This window comes from Podarcis gaigeae (assembly GCF_964106915.1).
Source record: "Podarcis gaigeae genome assembly, chromosome: 12".
Taxonomy (NCBI): Eukaryota; Metazoa; Chordata; class Lepidosauria; order Squamata; family Lacertidae; genus Podarcis; species Podarcis gaigeae.
This window is the reverse complement of record NC_139688.1, coordinates 45,510,018-45,529,614: the sequence shown is the minus strand read 5'-3', so window position 1 is coordinate 45,529,614 and position 19,597 is coordinate 45,510,018. Positions and strand designations below refer to the sequence as shown.

The 19,597-nt window shown below is 41.8% G+C and overlaps 1 protein-coding gene across 5 annotated transcripts in view; it reads right to left on the bottom strand.

Moving 5' to 3' along the window:
* Nucleotides 1-19,597, bottom strand: part of ANO10 (anoctamin 10) — a 106,493-nt gene that overhangs the window by 23,593 nt on the left and 63,303 nt on the right. The gene's annotated exons all lie outside the window — the stretch shown is intronic.

The window sequence follows — 19,597 nt, the reverse complement described above, 5'->3', positions numbered from 1 at the left end:
GAGAGAGAGAGAGAGAGGGAGGGAGGGAGGGAGGGAGAGAGAGAGAGAGAGAGAGAGAGAGAGAGAGAGAGATGAAATCATACAGACTCCACTATTATGCAAACCAATTTAATCCTGAAAAAAATATATATTCTGAACCCCATGATGATGGAACACATCTTAGAAAAAGAAGTTAGAAAATATGGAAAGCTTGGTTCTTTGGTTCGTCATATTCCTTCAATGTGGTTTGTTTGTTCCTCTGAAATCCCAGCTCTGTCTTTTTAATACGGTTTGTTATGGTTCACCCTAAGTGACCAGGAGATTTTGTTGTTGAAGTGCTAAAAGAATGTTCTGTTAGGAATCACTGTAAGACATCTGCACTCTGGAACTCGTCATTTTAGCTTACTCCTTCTATATATGCTTTAAACATTTGGCTACAGCCCAAGAGAGGGCAACTGCATGCATTCAAGCAAAAGTCATGTACACAATGAGGTGGCAGGACAATGGCTTTTGGCTTCTTCCTGGCAGCAACTTGCAGCACTTAACACTCAACGCACACCCTCATCAACGGAAAGTACTTTGGCAAGCTGGCCTGGGAGCAAGTTCCTGCAGCCAGAAAAGCAAAGCAAAAACCCTTTTATAGCTGCCCACTAAAATCTAGTGCATGCGGGCTTTTGTGTGTGACCAAAAACATTTTGTAAAACAGGACAGCAACATATAGGCCAATGTAATATTGCATTTGGTGTCGTGCCTTTAAACGATTAAGATTAATTAAACATTATCAGTTCATTCAATTCTCTAGCCATGTAGGGAACTAATGTTTTTCTCTTTGTTAAAGGCAAATGTCTGCAGTCTGAAAAAATCTTTGAACATTTTTTGCTCTCTGCTTGGACATATCAGGAGATTCCAACTTGTTCTTTTGCAGGCATGTCTAGCTATTCTGGTTAGACACTGCTGTGTATGGCAATATTTCCATTCGTTTGTGTGGAGGGGGGGGATTTCTCATAATGAAAAATAGATTTCCATAAAATGAAGAGTGGTTAAAAAAACCCCTCTCAAAATATTTTGATGGGAACATAATGAAACAGAGAGGAAAGCAAGAATCAGACAGGGGAGTGGGTCCGTCAGTGGAGAAAACACACACTAACCACAGCCTGCTCCTGTGATCAACTTGAGAAAAAAGATTCACAGTTCATAAAAATATACCTCTCCGAGGAGCATGAAGAATAATATCTGCCATGGCAACCAACCAGGACCATCTTCTGGCACTCTCTGAATGAGCATTTATGAGCAGATTAATTCGATGCATGCACTGATGAAAGGACTCCTGAGATCTATAACTGTCTGCCACATATTACACTTACTGTGCAACTGGCTGTTTAGAACAGATTGCACAATATCCATATTGACCCAGCACTTTCACAGCACATTTATATGAAACAGATTAAGCACACATGCCATGCCATTCTGAACCACCCTTTTTAATAGGTGTTTCACAAACAGCATGGTACTGCTCTGTGGTCTTTATTTTAAAACAAATCGAGAGCTAGAAGCCAAAAGAGATTGGTTGGCAATGGCTTGGTAATTTCAAAGAATTGTCTATAAAAAGTCATGAATGATCATCTGTCAGACAATAATATTAACCCACCCACCCCACACACATAAAATATGTAGCTGTATCTATGGCACTACTATAATCTGATTGATGGTTGGCAATGTGGTCGTATTTCAAAGGCATAATCAGACCAAAACACTTGGTCAATAATTATGTCTCCCAGAATACAACAGTATTTCTTTTTAAAGAAAGACTGCATCGTATGAGCACCCAGCGCACAGGAATAGGTAGAGATATAAACATTCTGGAAATTTTGAAGCCATAAACATTTGTCTTTGTTATTGTTCTCCGCAATCAAACAGTGTGTCCGTTATTCAATTCATTTCAACAGATGTAAGTGCACCTTAACTTATTACTGGATTGGGGCCTATGTGTGCATAAAGGATTTTGGAGAAATCATCACAGGAAATATATAAATGTAGGCATTATTTAACTATTGTAAGAATATGAATTGTCCTACATATAGCCAAGGCTAGTGCCATATACAGTTGTATGCTTAGAGAACAAAATATGGTCTTTATTTTCCATTCTAACAATACAATGCAAGAATCTGTGCTAAAACAGGCTGGCATCTAAGCAGAGATTTTTGCTTGTTGACAAATACAAAAGATATATACAGTGGACCATCGGGTTACGTTACCTTCGGGTTGCGAACACAGCAAACCCGGAAGTGTATACTAGCAGTCCACAATCATTTTAAAGTTAAAAGATGAAAAGGTAAAGGACCCCTGGACGGTTAAGTCCAGTCAAAGGCAGCTATGGGGTTGCGGCGCTCATCTCACTTTCAGGCCGAAGGAGCTGGCATTTGTCCACAGAAAGCTTTCCGGGTCATGTGGCTGGTATGACTAAACCACTTCTGGCACAACGGGACACCATGATGGAAACTAGAGCGCACGGAAACTGTTTACCTTCCCGCCATGATGGTACCTATTTATCTACTTGCACTGGTGTGCTTTTGAACTGCTAGGTTGGCAGGAGTTGGGATAGAGCAACGGGAACTCACCCTGTTGCGGGAATTTGAACCGCCGACCTTCTCATTGGCAAGCATTGTAACTTGAAGCCATTGGTTTGAGTCTTACCCTCCAGAGCAGGAGAAATCAAGATATACGTAACACTAAACAGTGGGCTGAGTAAAAATTGGCATGTCTGTCACGTCCCCATTCTTACTTGGTCCCCATCCTTGCTGACTAGAGGAGTCAAGGAAGCCCAAGTGATCCATGACAGAAGTGTATGTCACAGGGCTGCAGCATTCTTTATGGCAGCCTTGGATCCAAATTTAACTTCACCTCGGAAATATTCATGGCCATGTACAAGTTTATAGGGAAAGCAAATAAAAATGCAACTACGCAGCTTCTGATGACAAACCCTGGAAAGTGATGAACAGATAAGGAGTAAACAGAATGGCACATCAAGTTGATGAATTATGCCGAAATGGCTAAAATGACTGGAAGAATCAGAAATCAGGACGACCAAAATTTTAAGAAGGAATGGGGAAAATTTAAAGACCATAGTAAACAGTTAACATTTTAAGTAGGATTGCAACATCACTTGTAGTTTAATGGTGAATTTTGGCTACAATGGAGAGGTAAAAGGTTTGGATTACAAAAGATGCAGCAGAAAATGATTTTAAAAAAGGATCCACCAAAGAGAGGAAGGGAAGTCCAAGAGATTCCTTGGAATCTTGTTTTTATGTTATATGTTGAATATGTGACTGTAAAATTTTAATCAGAAAAACCAAATATATATACTGTATATATGAAGTAAACGACAGGCAGCAAGGAATCACGTTGTAAAGCAGCACCAACAGCAAAACCATGCGGATGGAGACTAAATATAATCGGAAAATAATCTTCCTCGCAGCCCTGCCAAATCTGAAATGTGTCATTTTAAATATCTACTTTATGGCACATGCTGCCTATCCTGATCCTTGCTAATCCAAATCACAGGTTGGGCACTTGCAAGATTAGTGGGAATGACTGGTCATCATCCGTCTGTCTCAGGAGTAAGCACAGGCCAAAAGCTCAAGGGAAATTTCTGCCCGGCCAAACCCTAACATTATATATACTCATAAGAACCTCTGACACTTGCAACGTGTGCTGATTGAATAACAACAGTGCCTAAAACCCAAATAAATGTGTTTTGCTTAAAAGCCCTGCACTTAAGCCACACAAAAGAAGAACTAGGCCACAGAAGCCTTGCTTAACTATTATGCAACACAGCGGGAACAGAGTGAGCACATTATAACACACAAGGGAATATTGAATTGGTTGAAGGAAGTACCATGTGACAAAGATTCAAAAACCACAACACTCCAATAGAAATCAAGCAGCACTGACCACTTTACTCTGAATAAATTCTGGACTCTATTTTCACACCAGAGATTTCAGCTTTGACTGAAGCTTCACGTTGCAGCAGCCCACTGCCTGCTCAAAGCCTTTTGTAGTTAAGATAATTTTCTGAATGGCCTTAAAATGTTAAATATGGTAACGCACTCTCAGAAGGCAATCTTACCATTTAAGCACCCTCCAACATCTCAAGACGACAGCAGATTGTTGCCTTGGCAACCCAGAGCCTGTTCAACACTAACCTGGAGAGTCAACATGGACCACTTGAAGAACCACATACAGAGGTATAAATTTCTTATTCTGTGCAATGACAGGCATCCCGATGTCACGGTCAAAGAAATTAGAAGGGAAGTGGTGATCCTTTTATATGTATTGAATTTGACAGTGGTAAGTATTGTTAATTGTATTATTCTGCCCCAGAGAGCATTCATACAGAAGCTTTCCATTCATAATAGAGTCGACTCCATTTTTTAAAGAATCACTCCTGCAAAGATCTCATTACATGTTCACCATCACCTAGCAAAGAATTGGGGAGGGGGGATGAATAGAGCAACTGGCATGGACAATTTGGCTTTTTCTGTACTACAGCCACCCAGGTCTCCAGGTTAGGCCTGATGCTACACAGTTTTGTAACAAACTGTTAAAGGAGGTAGTCTGCTTATATGCAACACTTGCACAAAGAGGAATCATAATCTTTGATCTTCTCAGGTCATTTTCACTCCCTCTCAGATGTAACTTGACTATTTGTATATTCATTGACAAATTACTGTACTGCTAGAGAAATCCTCCTGGGAGTTGACCCATGCCTAATAATAATAATAATTTTATTATTTATACCCCACCCATCTGGCTGGGTTTCCTCAGCCACTCTTGTTTGTTGCTTAAATCTGTAAATGACAGGATTGGGTAATTAATTAACTAATTAATTAGACCCCGCCGATCTGGCTGGGTTTCCCCAGCCACTCTGGGCTGCTTCCAACAGAATACTAAAAACATGATAAATCATCAAACATTTAAAAACTTCCCTAAACAGGGCTGCCTTCAGATGTCTTCTCAATGTCAGATAGTTCTTTATTTCCTTGACATCTGGTGGGAGGGTGTTCCACAGGGTGGGCGCCACCACCGAGAAGGCCCTCTACCTGGTTCCCTGTAACCTCACTTCTCGCAGGGAGGGAACTGCCAGAAGGTCCTCGACGCTGGACCTCAGTGTCTGGGCTGAACGATGGGGGTGGAGATGCTCCTACTGAGCCAAGGCCATTTAGGGCTTTAAAGGTCAGCACCAACACTTTGAATTGTGCTCAGAAATGTACTGGGAGCCAATGTAGGTCTTTCAGGACCAGTGTTATATAGAGTGGGAAAAGGGGACTCCTCATGCAAGAGGGGCAAGACAGAGGTTAAAAAAGGGGAGTATGGTGCTTCTGGCTCCTAGCACCATTACAATTGATACCATCATACCAGCAGTTAAAAAATTCAAAGCAAGTTTTTCAAGATTTTAAAGAGGCAAAAAGAAAACGTGCAACATACGGATTCTAGGTAGGAATGATTTCCTTAATGATTTATAGTTTATTTACTTATAGTTCAGTTAATGTATAAATCAGTGTCTCTTTCCCTCTAAAATAGGTTCCCAAGGGGATTTATGCAGAATATCAAGTTAGACAACTGAGTTCCCAAATCTTTTCTGTTGCAAAGTGGTGTTGGCGTTGAGCAATTTTTAAGCAAAGTGGTGCTGTGCTGGAAGTTTGTACTTAACCCTTCTCAATTTTTTGCAAATACAACACCAGACCATCCACACCATTTTAGCCCTACCAAGCACCCCAGGTTTCAAAGCAACTTCATCCTTCTGGTGGAAAGTTCATTGTGGTACGGAATGAATAATGGGTGGACCTTATTGTTGCTACTTGCCTTAACTATAGGAGTATTCCAACGCCCCTGAAATAAACTCTTATTCAGAAAACAAAGAGATGCTGGGAAAATTTAGCCATAAATATATGAATAGCTGACATATGAAGATAGATGCATGTATCCCTAAATGAGGGATATGCTGTGGGTAAAACCTCAGCGCCTAGGACTTGCCGATCGCATGGTCGGCGGTTCGAATCCCCGTGGCGGGGTGAGCTCTCGTCATTCAGTCCCAGCTCCTGCCCACCTAGCAGTTCGAAAGCACCCTTAAGTGCAAGCAGATAAATAGGTACCGCTTTATAGCGGGAAGGTAAACGGCGTTCCGTGTGCTGCTCTGGTGCCAGTTCGCCGGAGCAGCTTCGTCACGCTGGTCGCGTGACCCGGAGGTGTCTGCGGACAGCGCTGGCTCCCGGCCTCTAGAGTGAGATGAGCGCACAACCCTAGAGTCTGTCAAGACTGGTCCGTACGGGCAGGGGTACCTTTACCTTTATCCCTAAATACAATTTTCACCGATATCAATTTGAGAGAGAAGTTAGTTCTTGCAGGTATTGTCTTCAACATGACAGGCCTAAGTACAGTGTGAACTTGACATCAACCCAAGATCAGTGAAAGCAAAGTTAGAAAGGTGCCCTAAATTCACAGCTTTCCTTTGACTAGCCCCCTCCATTTTCATTTAGAGAAGGTTTTGCCATTTGCTTTTGTTTGCCTTAAGGCTTTCCTACAAAAAGCGGTACATTCTCTTCCCAGTGCAAGAAAGTCCTTGAGAACCAAGCTTTTGTGAGTGTTGTAGATGAAATGTGGGGTATAATGAGGGCAAATTAAATGCAGTTTAAAGCAGTTGGCGGGCCTAAGATTGTGTCCAAATAAAGAATATTGTTGATGAAAGCAGGACACAGTTCATTCTTTATGTGCTTGTAACCTAATTCAATCAATTTAAATGAATTGCCTTGGTGTGAAGGGGTATATCTAAGACAGATTCTGTGATTTACTTCAATAATTCCGGTATTTACCTAAAGTAGCATGCTACAGTGGCATAATAAATGAGGGTTTTCAAAACACTGCTCCCCACTTTAACAGATTTGAACATGGAGCAGTTGCTAAGGTAGTCCTCTGCCCTGATTTTAGGGTTGGGAGACAATTTTGATGCAATTTGCATTTCAATCTGAACCGACCAAACCTGCACCTTCTGAAACACTAAACAAATCGAAACACAGCCATCATTCAAAATTTACACTGCTCCAAATTTTGCAAAGCAGTTCTCCAGTCAAATAATATGTACAAATAATGCATATACTAGTGAATAATGCATATATTGCATTAGTGAAAACAGCATACAAGAACATATTAGATCAAGAAAAATCATTTTGCAATTTTTTTGTATTAGGGGCAATTACATATAAACATGTGTTTATTAGGAGAAATCTGCACAAAATGCTGTGGATTTTATTTATTTTTTGTTGCAGATATCTGGGGAACTAAATTTAAGACTTGAAAAAATCAAAACCTGGGACAATTGAAATGGACTGATCTGTCCATCCCTACCTGCTTTACAGAGGACAATCCTCTATTTGAACGGCTGGCTACTCCAAGCCTAATTAAAATCACAGAACTGCAAGTTGGGAGAGGGGCTGTGTAGTTGCCCATCAGCAGTTAGCATCCGGAAAGCTGACTGAGCAGGCAAAGACAGTTCACCTGGTCATAGTGTCCCCCACTGCTGAAATACATGTATTCCTATTTACATTATAGTGATAATTTCTAAATTTGATTGTACAGTGGTACCTTGGTTCCCAAATGGCTTGGCTCCTGAACAAATTGGCTCCCAAACAGCGCAAATTGTTCCGGTTTGTGAACATTTTTTAGAAGCTGAACATCTGATGTGGCTTCCGCAGCTTCTGCTTGGGTGCAGGAAGCTCCTGAAGTCAATCGGAAGCCACGCCTTGGTTTTCAAACTGTTTCGGGAGTCAAACAGTCTCCCGGAACGGATTAAGTTCGAGAACCAAGGTACCACTGTATATGCCAAAACCAGGACATGCCGATTTCATTCAGATTTGAGCTCTCTTCTGGTTCTCTCTTTTGCCCATACATTAATGGGTATGAGTGTGATATTTGCACATGGAACCTCCTAATAATTAAGAGGCAGGAAGGCCTGGAACGGGCATTATTCTCTCACAAGGTGTGAAGCAAAGATGGTCCAACGAGTGGCCTGAGGGTCACATGCAGCCCTCAAAGCCTTTTTTGGCAACCCTCAGCAACATTTGGTGCCCCCGCCCAGCCCTCACATTGCCTTCCCAAACCCAGGTAAGCGAGGCGCTGGGCTTTGGGAAGGAGGTATGAAGGCTCTGACAGGGTCCTAGAGCCCCCACTTCCTTCCCAAAGCCTAGTTAGCACTTTCCCAGCTTTGGGAAGGAAGCGAGAGGGCTCTAGGACCCTGCCAGAACCTTGTGCCTCCTTCCCAAAGCTTGGCATCTCACTTCTTCTTATTATTATTATTAATTGAATTTGTATACTGCCCTATACCTGGGGGTCTCAGGGCAGTTCACAGAATAAAATCAAGATACAGTGGTACCTCGCAAGACGAATGCCTTGCAAGACAAATGCCTCGCAAGATGAAAGAGTTTTCCGTTGTTTGAGTCGTTCTGCAAGACGAATTTCCCTATGGGCTTGCTTTGCAAGACGAAACGTCCTGTGAGTTCTTGCGAGTTTGTTTCCTTTTTCTTAAAGCGTTAATAGCCACTAAGCCGTTAATAGCCACTAAGCCGCTAATAGCCGTGCTTCGCAAGACGAAAAAACCGCAAGACAAAGAGACTCGCGGAATGGATTAATTTCGTCTTGCGAGGCACCACTGTATAGAATCACAAAATACATAAGAATAAAACCAACCCAATAGCCCCCCCCCCAAAAAAATCCACATTTTAAAAGGGCATAGGAACTTAGCCAGCTTTGAGAAGGTAGCACAGGGGCTGCGGGGGGGAGCAGTATCTAATTGTGTCCATGCTCCCCTCCCCACAAAACAAAGCAGTCTGCAACCCGCAGGTTCCGCCTCCAAGTACTCTCACAGTCCACTTGGTATGAAACATTGGGCCTCCCTGTGTTAAGCACTGCCAACTGTTCGTTAGGAGATGTGTTCTGGACCTGATCCTGTGGATTATTCATAAATTTAAAGAAAAAAATCTATTCATATATGATAATTCAATCAATACGCATTTGCTATGATGACAATACAGATCTCTATTGGGCAATTGGTTTCCAGATCAGATGCAGCGCTCTGTTTGGTGTATGCACAACTGACTGATTTGAGGTGAGAAAAAGGTAAGTGGATAAAAATATACATTGTTTTGAGATTACTAGTTCTTTTAAACACACATGCATTTTCATATACACACAACCATTCTATTAAAAAAAATAAACAAGTGTGGGTTTGCTCTAGAAGATTAGGATTTATAAAGCTCCCAGCTTTTGCTCTTAATTAAAATGAATACAAAGTGCTCAGGTTGCTTTTATATTACAGCTGATCCTGCTGCATTTAATAGATTCAGGAAAATATGACTAGCTCAAAATTGCTGATATTAAGTGCTGTCACTGGAATTCTGTGTTTTTTCTCAGTTGAATTTGTGAAATGTTCTTTAATACTCCAATTATAATCAGTTTCCAAAATAGGACTGATTGACTGCATTACAGGGCAGCACTTACGTAACCTGCTTTATATATGTTATATAACCTTCATATATTGTGACAGCGAAAGGATCTCTAGGATTTTTGACTGTCAGGCAGCTTTCTTGCTCTCAAGCTACAACTGGAGGGAGAGAGAGAGAAACAGAGAAACAGACAGACAGACAGACAGAGATTGCATGACCATTTTCTAAACTTTTGGCCTTTTCAATATATAAATGGCACAGATAATCGCATGTGGGCAACATGATAGACTCTTTCAACATTTCAGACTCCCCACCAGGGAGCATTTAGGTTCTATATATGGCTTCCTGGAGGACTCTTGCACCTTCACTCTGAGCCCATTTTGGCAAACATCTCACACCTTAAACTTCCACAGGCTAAGAACTGCACTGCAACATGCAGATTATAGCCCAAATCAGAATACTTTCTACCTAGAGTTAGGCTTCTGCACTATACAGCATCATAATAATTTGCAGACTATTGACAAGTACTGTATTCCATTGTCTTAAAAAAAAAAAGAACTTGCAAGTTTAGAACTGAAGTCAGCCTTCCTTAGATGCATGGAATCAGAAAGGCGGCAGTAATAATGAACTTGCAGAGAGAAACAGTTTTTGAGCTTGTGGACTTTGGCATTCGAGTTAAAGCGTATCACAGCTTTATTTGATTACAAGGAAAGCAAAACCATCTATATCAATTTCCTTAAATTAATCCTGCCCACGTAGAAGAGAGACATTGTTAGCCATTCAGCCTGTGGGCCTCCAAATAAAAACGTAAAGGGACCCCTGACCATTAGGTCCAGTTGTGACCGACTCTGGGGTTGCGGCGCTCATCTCGCTTTACTGGCCAAGGGAGCCGGCGTACAGCTTCCGGGTCATGTGGCCAGCAGGACTAAGCCGCTTCTGGCAAACCAGAGCAGCGCACAGAAACGTCGTTTACCTTCCCGCCAGGGCGGTACCTATTTATCTACTTGCACTTTTGACGTGCTTTCGAACTAAATGCTTAACTACAAATCCCATTATCCCTGGCCTAATGAAGGTTATGAAGTAGTTGAGCCCAACAGCACCTAGAGCGTCACAGATTCTCTACCGCCAGTAAACAACATTTATTTATTGTCTATCTGCAGCCAGAGATTTTGTGGGATATTATAAAAACCTGCAAGACTTGTAAAGAGAGATAAACCAAGAAAACACATCATAAGCAACTATGGTTGCATCCTACCACCTTCTAATCTCTAAATATATATATATAATCTGTCTCAATCCATGTCCCTTACTGCTTTGATAACAATATTTTAGGGAAGGATGCTAAATTATAGACATTACTAGGCCATTTTAATTAATAGCCAATCATACAATATGAGTGAAAAGGATGACCTTTATTTTGAAAGTAGCAGACTAGAAGGCTTCAACATTAAAACAAGGTCTCAGAAATATTTCTTTTTAACCCCACCGCTGTCCCAATACATTTAGGGTTTGCTTCAAAATATTACGCATACCCAAGGAGACAAACACTTTAGGTTTGGCTGCCCGGGGGAGAAGTGGCTGTTTATAGTCAGATGAGTTTGCTGTGAATAAAAGATGCCTGCATAGAAAGGAACAATTTGCAGCACAGACAAAGAAATAGCACTATGCTACCCTTATTCAGACTGCGTAGGATGCATTGGTGTGACCACAACAGTGAATATATTATTGCATTATATAAGGCTGAAGTCATAAAGTGTCTCAACTGAACAGACACATGATTAAAGCCTCAAGCCTATCCTGGTGTTGTAGCTCTGATGAGCTACTGGGTCATGCAGGAAGTCAAAACAGGTGATCATCACAGTTCATTTGAGGCATAAAACTGACTGAAGTTTAAATACAGTAATATGCTCCATAACATGACCAACAGGTTAAAATGACAAGATTTGTTGATATTTCATAGATGCAACCACCAGAAACAAAGAGAAATAATTATGAAAGTACCAGCTTTCAGGCTTTGAACACATCAATGCATTGTGGAAGGCTCTTGGCCCGAAAGCTGCAGCAAAGGTACATCTGGCACAACAGACCAGCAATGCTATTTCTCTACTCCAAATTCATCCCTTCTGAGGCTTTTTATTAACAGCAAAAACTAAACTGAACATTATTATTATTATTATTAATATACCGCCCTATACCCAGAGGTCTCAGGGCAGTTCACAGAAAAGATTACAATATATAAAATAAAAACAACAGCAATAACCCTATAGCCCCCTCCCAAAAAAACACATTTTAAAAGCGTACAGTGGTACCTCGCAAGACGAAAAATTCGCAAGATGAAAGAGTTTTTTGTTTTTTGAGTTGCTTCGCAAGACGAATTTCCCTATGGGCTTGCTTCGCAAGACGAAAACGTCTTGCGAGTTTGTTTCCTTTTTCTTAAAACCGTTAATACCCAGGGAATCCGTGCTTCGCAAGATGAAAAAACTCGCAGAACGAAAAAACTCGCAGAACGAATTAATTTCGTCTTGCGAGGCACCGCTGTATAGGATGTCCATCAGGTCAACCAAAGGCCTGATTTAAAAGGAACGTTTTTGCCTGGCGCCTAAAAGGTGTATAACGAAGGAGCCAGGTGAACTTCCCTGGGGAAAGCATGCCACAAACGGGGAGCCACTGCAGAGAAGGGCCATTTTCATGTTGCCACCCTCTGCATCTCTCGAGGAGGGGGCACACAAAGGAGGGCCTCAGAAGATGATCTCAGGGTCCGGGTAGGTTCATATGGAAAGAGGCGGTCCTTGAGGTATTGCGGTCCTGAGCCGTTTAAGCCTTTCTAGGTTAAAACCAGCACTTTGAATTGGGCCCAGAAACTAATTGGTAGCCAGTGCAGTCAGACCAGAATTGGTGTAATATGCTCAAACCGTCTTGCTCCAGTGAGCAACCTGGCCGCTGAATTCTGCACTAGCTGAAGTTTCTGAACCATCTTCAGAGGCAGTCCTACCTATAACACATTGCAGTAATCTAACCTTGAAGTTACCAGAGCTTAGACAACAGTAGTTAGGCTATCCCTGTCCAGATAGGGGTGTAGCTGGGCCACCAGCTGAAGCTGGTGGAAGGCACTCTAGGCCACTGCTGTGATAAGGAAGTTTTCATGCAGTTAGCCCTTCGGTTGCTCATTGGAAATCCTGAAGCTGAGGCTCCAATACTTTGGCCACCTCATAGGAAGAGAAGACTCCCTGGAAAAGACCCTGATGTTGGGAAAGATTGAGGCACAAGGAGAAGGGAACGATAGAGGACAAGATGGTTGGACAGTGTTCTTGAAGCTACCAACATGAGTTTGACCAAACTGCGGGAGCCAGTGGAAGTCAGGGGTGCCTGGCGTGCTCTGGTCCATGGGGTCATGAAGAGTCAGACATGACTAACCAACAACAACAAGCCCTTCGGTGGACAGTGGCACTTAGAAGTGATGTATTATCTACTCTGGGAAGGTATCATCCAAGTCCTCAGTCAGGCTTTGAGGTCTATAGCAGATTATTTGGGCCTAAGTCACTTCAGGCTTTAAACACCAAAGTCAGCACCTTGAAATGGGCCCCAAAACACAGCTGTTTTAAAACAGGGGTTGTGTGAGATCTAAATTGAACTCCATCCAGTAATCTGGCTGCTGCATTTTGGACCAACTGAAGTTCCCAAGTCATCTCCAATGGTAGGCCCATGTAGAGCATGTTGCAACAATCAAATCTGGAAGTTTTGTAGCATGGAGTTACAGCACATTAAGTCCTCGTGAGACCAAGCTGACTCCTTTGCCTAGCTTTAAGAAAGCTGCAACGAACATTTTGTTTATCCTGGTTTTTGATGGGTTTTTAATGCTACTGTGTGGTTTTGGTTTTGTTCTCTTTTAATGGTCATTTTGTCTGTATTGTTGAATTACTGTACAATATAGCACCTTTTAATAAATAACAATTACTCATGAAAACTGACAGAGCTGGTGGTTGTTGGCGTTCGCCATCTCCTCCCCAGCTGCTGATCTACAACAGGAGAGAAAACAGAAGCTAACTGCTGCCTCCCAAATAGGAACAAGGCTATGCCACGCTGGAAAAGAAAGGAGAGACAGGAGAATACTAAGCAAAATTGAGCTTAATGCAGACAAGGTGGAGGAACTTGTTAGTGGTGGGGTAATCTATGCTTGGGTTAGTGGTGTTCAATCTGTTCTGGATTTTGTAGATTGGTGTGTTTTGTAGATTGGACGCAGGTGGCGCTGTGGGTTAAAGCCTCAGCGCCTAGGACTTGCCGAGCGAAAGGTCGGCGGTTCGAATCCCTGCGGCGGGGTGCGCTCCCGCTGCTCGGTCCCAGCGCCTGCCAACCTAGCAGTTCAAAAGCACCTCCGGGTGCAAGTAGATAAATAGGGACCGCTTACCAGCGGGAAGGTAAACGGCGTTTCCGTGTGCGGCTCTGGCTCGCCAGAGCAGCGATGTCACGCTGGCCATGTGACCCGGAAGTGTCTCCGGACAGCGCTGGCCCCTGGCCTCTTGAGTGAGATGGGCTCACAACCCCAGAGTCTGTCAAGACTGGCCCGTACGGGCAGGGGTACCTTTACCTTTACCTATGTTCAATGGTCCCTCTCTGTCAGCTATCTTGGTGGATCAAAGCACCTTTTATCAGTTCAGTGTTTCTCAAACTCGGGTCTCCAGCTGTTGGACTACAAATCCTCTCATTCTTAGCTGGCAGGGCCAGTAATGATGGGAGTTGTAGTCTACGCTAACAACAGCTGGAGACCCAAGTTTGAGAAACACTGGTTTAGCCTGATATGACTGATATAGAACTCTACCTGAACAGAGTCTTACTTTAGCAATCAGTGCCTTGTTAACTACTTGTTTGGATGACAGCAATCCGCTGTACATGGAGATGGTTTGGAAAACTGTCCAAAAACTTTAGTTAGTCTTGAATATGGAAGATTGCAAATCAGGACGGAGCAATATGAACACACTAAGCTAGCACTTTGTCATCTCCACTAGCTTCCAATCAGTTTCCACAACCTCTTCAAAGTGCTTATTTTGATATTTTAAGTACATTCATTGACTGGGGACAGGGCGGCTGTATGAATGCTTCTCCCCACCATGTATACCTTACCTTCCTGGAAATCCTACTCTCAATGCTTTGTAAACACTTTCCTCAATTTCCAAAACTAATTGTTTTAATATGAAACCATTTGGCATTACTATATTCATGATAACTAGACATCTTTAATAGTTTACTGAAACCACCCGGACTTTTTCTGTTGTCTGGCTTCATATTTTCCTATAGAACCATGATGCACACTCTCTAGTGCAATTAGAGAATTTTAATTTTAAATATTATCGTTAGGATATAGGTCAGATATTAAGACTGACAGAAATGTATCTTATCAATGATTATTTAAGTGCATCAGGGTATAGCTACAGTTACCCAATGTCGTGGAAGAGGTCAAACAATCTGAGAAGAAAATCTCAACTTTCTAGAAAGGTTTTTTTCACAATTCCATCAACAGGAAATAGCTAATTACATAAGTTTCACACATATTTAATTAAAAGTTTTGATGCTAATTCTCAATTATCCCTCATTACAGACCTAATTTTATCATCACGCCCCATGCACTTGGTGTTATCTCACATATCCTGTTATCACTGACAGGTAACACAAAGTTCAGCAAAAGAAAAATGCTATCAAGACTAGCTAAGTTAAAGTTTTTATCTTTCAGGTTTGGGGTGCACATCTTAATTTAGGGAGCACTGTTTAATATTGAGCCAAAGCAATGGAACAGCTGAGCTCAGTACTGTTAACAGGGGTTTACTGGTGTTTCTCGCCACCTGGGATTTTTAGTTAAAAGATGCTAGGGATTGAATTTGAATACTAAACATGCTATCCACAAATAAGTGACACCTCTGCTTTCAGGGGCCAGCTCTCAGCTTTCCAAAGGGAAAATGCTAACTAATCTAGCCGATGCAGAATTCCTTCCATCTCAGAGGACTAATCAAAAGATGCCCATCAAAACACTCGGTGTCTCACCACTAAATAAATAAAATATATATATATATATATATATATATATATATATATATATATATATATATATAAATTTTTATTCAGATTTTCACAAATTCATACACAACACAAATAATAAAAAAGTAAAAAGACAGTATAGAAAAAAAAATACAGACATAAAACACGTATAAATTCTGATTTTTCTTTCTTATAGCTTACTTTCCCGACTTCCTCATACCTCCCCTTTCTGTATTCTAATTTCTGATTAAATTGTCAGCAAATTCTTCCCATACTTTTAACTTAATTTTAAAATTATTTAGTTTCTTTAAATTTACCCTTACCGCAATTAACCCCTTAATTTATAATCCAGCGTCTTTCTAACATTCATTCTCACCACTAAATATATGAGTTGCCTCCACTGTAAGTACGTTGTTTGAGGTGATGTGAAACTTGGGGTGAAAGGAAAGCTATGGCTGTTGCACTCATACAAACAACTGCTTGATGATATTGGTCCGTATGCATATGATACACATGCAGATTTCAAATGCAACCAAGGGACAGGCTAGGGAAAGGTGCCCTTCTATTGGCCTAATTCTATCACATGATCTGGATGATCATAGCCTGCCCTGACATAAACAGGCTTTGGCAGAGCCATCCTCTCACTGATCTGATCGTGTCACATGACCTAGGTGAAGTATCCAAGCACAGAGTGCTAGTTGAAGCTTACCTCCCCTGCAGTGGCCATGGGCAAGATCACCATGCCAATTACCCTGCTGTATCCCTTACCTAGGGATGCGGGTGGCGCTGTGGGTTAAACCACAGAGCCCAGGACTTGCCGATCAGAAGGTCGGCGGTTCGAATCCCCACGAAGGGGTGAGCTCCCATTGCTCGGTCCCTGCTCCTGCCAACCTAGCAGTTTGAAAGCACGTCAAAGTGCAAGTAGATAAATAGGTACCGCTCCGGCAGGAAGGTAAACGGCGTTTCCGTGCACTGCTTTGGTTCACCAGAAGTGGCTTAGTCATGCTGGCCAGATGACCCGGAAGCTGTACACCAACTCCCTCGTCCAATAAAACGAGATGAGCGCTGCAACCCCAGAGTTGGCCACAACTGGACCTAATGGTCAGGGGTCCCTTTACCTTTTTATCCCTTACCTACACAGTGGCAGTGAGAGTGGCACTTGATACAGCAGGCTCTCTGTTCGTCCCTGAGAAGGAATACTGAACCACAGCAGCCTTAGCAGCAAGATTCTCTTACATTAAATGAAACTGGTGTGTATTAAAGTTAAGTAAAACAGAAGAGCCAGAGGGGCTCAAAACCCTCTGGACAACTCTAGGCATTATGATTCCTCAGCTACAGTTATTCATCTGTCAGACATGGATATTAATAGCCCAGGCCACAGAGTTGATATGAAAGATTACAAAATACTTGGTGCATTACACTGGTGACTGAAAACAATGCTGGCACCAGTTCAGTACAGTTCAACTCAGCATAAATACGGTGACAATACAGCACAGAAAGAGGAAAACATGGATAGCAACACCAGTGTTACAAGCTCACAGCAGCTCAAAGAAAGAAACAAGAGCACTATTGTCCTCACTGCAACATTGCCTCTGCTCTCCTTTTGACCATCTTCCTCTCTACCCCGGTCTTAATTATTCCCTATAAATAGAAGAGTGGAACAATGTCATGATCTTCTGTTTTACTTCCATTCAGCTTAACAGGGCGGAGGTAAGGAAGTCCTCATTCACAACTGTGCTGAGTCCCGTATCATAAAAATGAAAATGGTGTGACCAGGGGCCGACTTTGGTCTTTTAAATTTCAGCAGCACCCTGTCCAAAATTCATCGTGCCCCCACCTCTCACCTTCTGTTCTGCTCAATTCACTATGTCAGAGTTCAGGCGCCCAGTGTGGCAGAATCAGTCGCACTGCCCAAAATCTGCCTCTGGTGCAATACTACTTGCCAGCTATTTGTTTTTAAATCGTAACAGGGAAAAATAATTTATAAGAAACTGATACCCCATATCAGCACTTTGCATTTCTTCAAAACTGTGGGAACAAGCTGAACTAGAGTGAAATGTGTTTAATACTCATTTCAATAGGATTGAGCTCACTTTCAACTGAACTGCAGCCTACGTCTTAATGGTGGGTTGAAATATGTTTTTTCTTCTCTTAACTGCGTCCGCAATACTACATACATTCCAAACACTATGTGATGCAAGGACAGGATTACTGCAAGTTACACACAAGCAGACCCACTTTAGACAACAAACAAGCTAAAGCAGAAAACAAGGATTTGTCTTCTCACCTAGATCTGATAAGCATTTTATATATTAGATGCTGGACATGTCTGCGCTTGTACATTGGCACTGAATATGATATATGCCATGAAAATCAAAAGGGAGAATAGTATTCTCATGCCTTGAGAAACACCCACCCATTTCAATATGTACAGTGTTCTCCTGGAAATGCTGGCATGTAAACAACAGGCCCATCTACCCCGGATAAAACATTTTGACATCATCTTCTCAATCTCTTTTAAAATCAGCACTGCCAAATTTAATCCAAGTGTCTTATGGATGAACTAGTGCTGCCAACTTTGCACTGCATACTTAGAAATATATACAATTAAAAACATTCCCAATTTCTATATAAGCCCATCGCAGATGACAGTATACTTTTTGCAGACAGCTTTGTAAAAGATGATGGAGATTATTCTGTTATAATTTTGTGAGAAGGTTCTTTAAAAACAATGTTTAAGTGCTCAAGTCATTCAATCACTTTAGCATGCACCAATGCAATTTGTCCACATCGTGAGAAACGGAGCAATGAGTGACAGCTCATATAATCATTTTACTTCACTACATTAACTAAAAACTCAAATGCTTAAAGGCTGGGCTTGTCCACATTTCTTCTTGTCCCGTGTTTATGAAGAACTGGTCCAAATAGTTTTCTGATTGACCTACACTAGAGAGATGGGACTGGGGCGTTTTCCACTTGCCCTGTTCCTTTCCCAGGGAAAACCTGCTCTTTAGCTTTAAGGGCTTATCCACACTTACATTTTATCTGCTCTTTCTAGGCACAGTCTGCACTTTAAAACTCCAAACACATATACTTTTTTTTTTGCTCTGGAGATTTCCCCGAAAAAATTCACTCTTTAAAGCTCAGTTGGAGCCAATAGCATATTGACATCTGCTCCAATTGAGTGCTAAAGTTCTGGTTTCCACGGGAAAAGTTCTGGGCCAAGAAAACCCCAGGCTCTTGACACAGAGCTTTGAAGTTGAGGCCTGTGCCTAGAAAGAGCGGGGCAAAAGGTAAGTGTGGGGAAGCCCTCAATCAGAACAAATGACAATTCACAGAAAATCTGGTTGCTGTTTGCTCCGACTGGGCGCTAAAGAGCGATTTCCCCGGTGGGGAAAGCAGTGGAACAAGAGGAAGGGTGGGTAAGCCCACAGTACAGAACACAATCAAGAGACATCTGCAAAAGTAAAAAATCAAAATCAAAATAAAAGCAATGGCTAATTATAAATATTCTAGTATGGGCTTCATCTCTGACTACAGGTGTACTAAGGTGGAGAAAGGGAGAATGAAACCAGTGCCATGTTAGGCGAGTCTGCCACAGGGCTGCCTACCAAATCAGCAGAGTGCCAGCTTAGCTTTCATTAATATTCAGGAGGCTCAGCTCACCAAATAATTTCTAAGCCATGTCTGAATTCTTGGGGCTTAGACAAATATGATGGGGATACACTTCAAAAATTGAGGAAAATATCCTTAACTGGAATCAAATAGTTACGGACTGAAAGATTCAGTAAATTGAAGTTGGCATTATGTTTTATACTCTCTAACCCAAAGGTGACTAGAATAACTTGTGTGTTTAAGGTTTCAATGGGTGACCTACTTTCCCCTCTTTTAATGCAGTGAAAAGGAATAGCTCCAGTAGGTTTACAATCCTGCTCTTGTAATATTATGCAAAGCTGCTGTCTAGCCATGGTTTCTTCTCAATAAATGCATCTGAGGTAGGCAAAATTAAGCAGTAACACCTTAGATTCAATCTTTAGCCTGATATGCAGTTACTGCGGAAGAGAGCCCTGACCTGGATGGGAACACACACCAAGAAT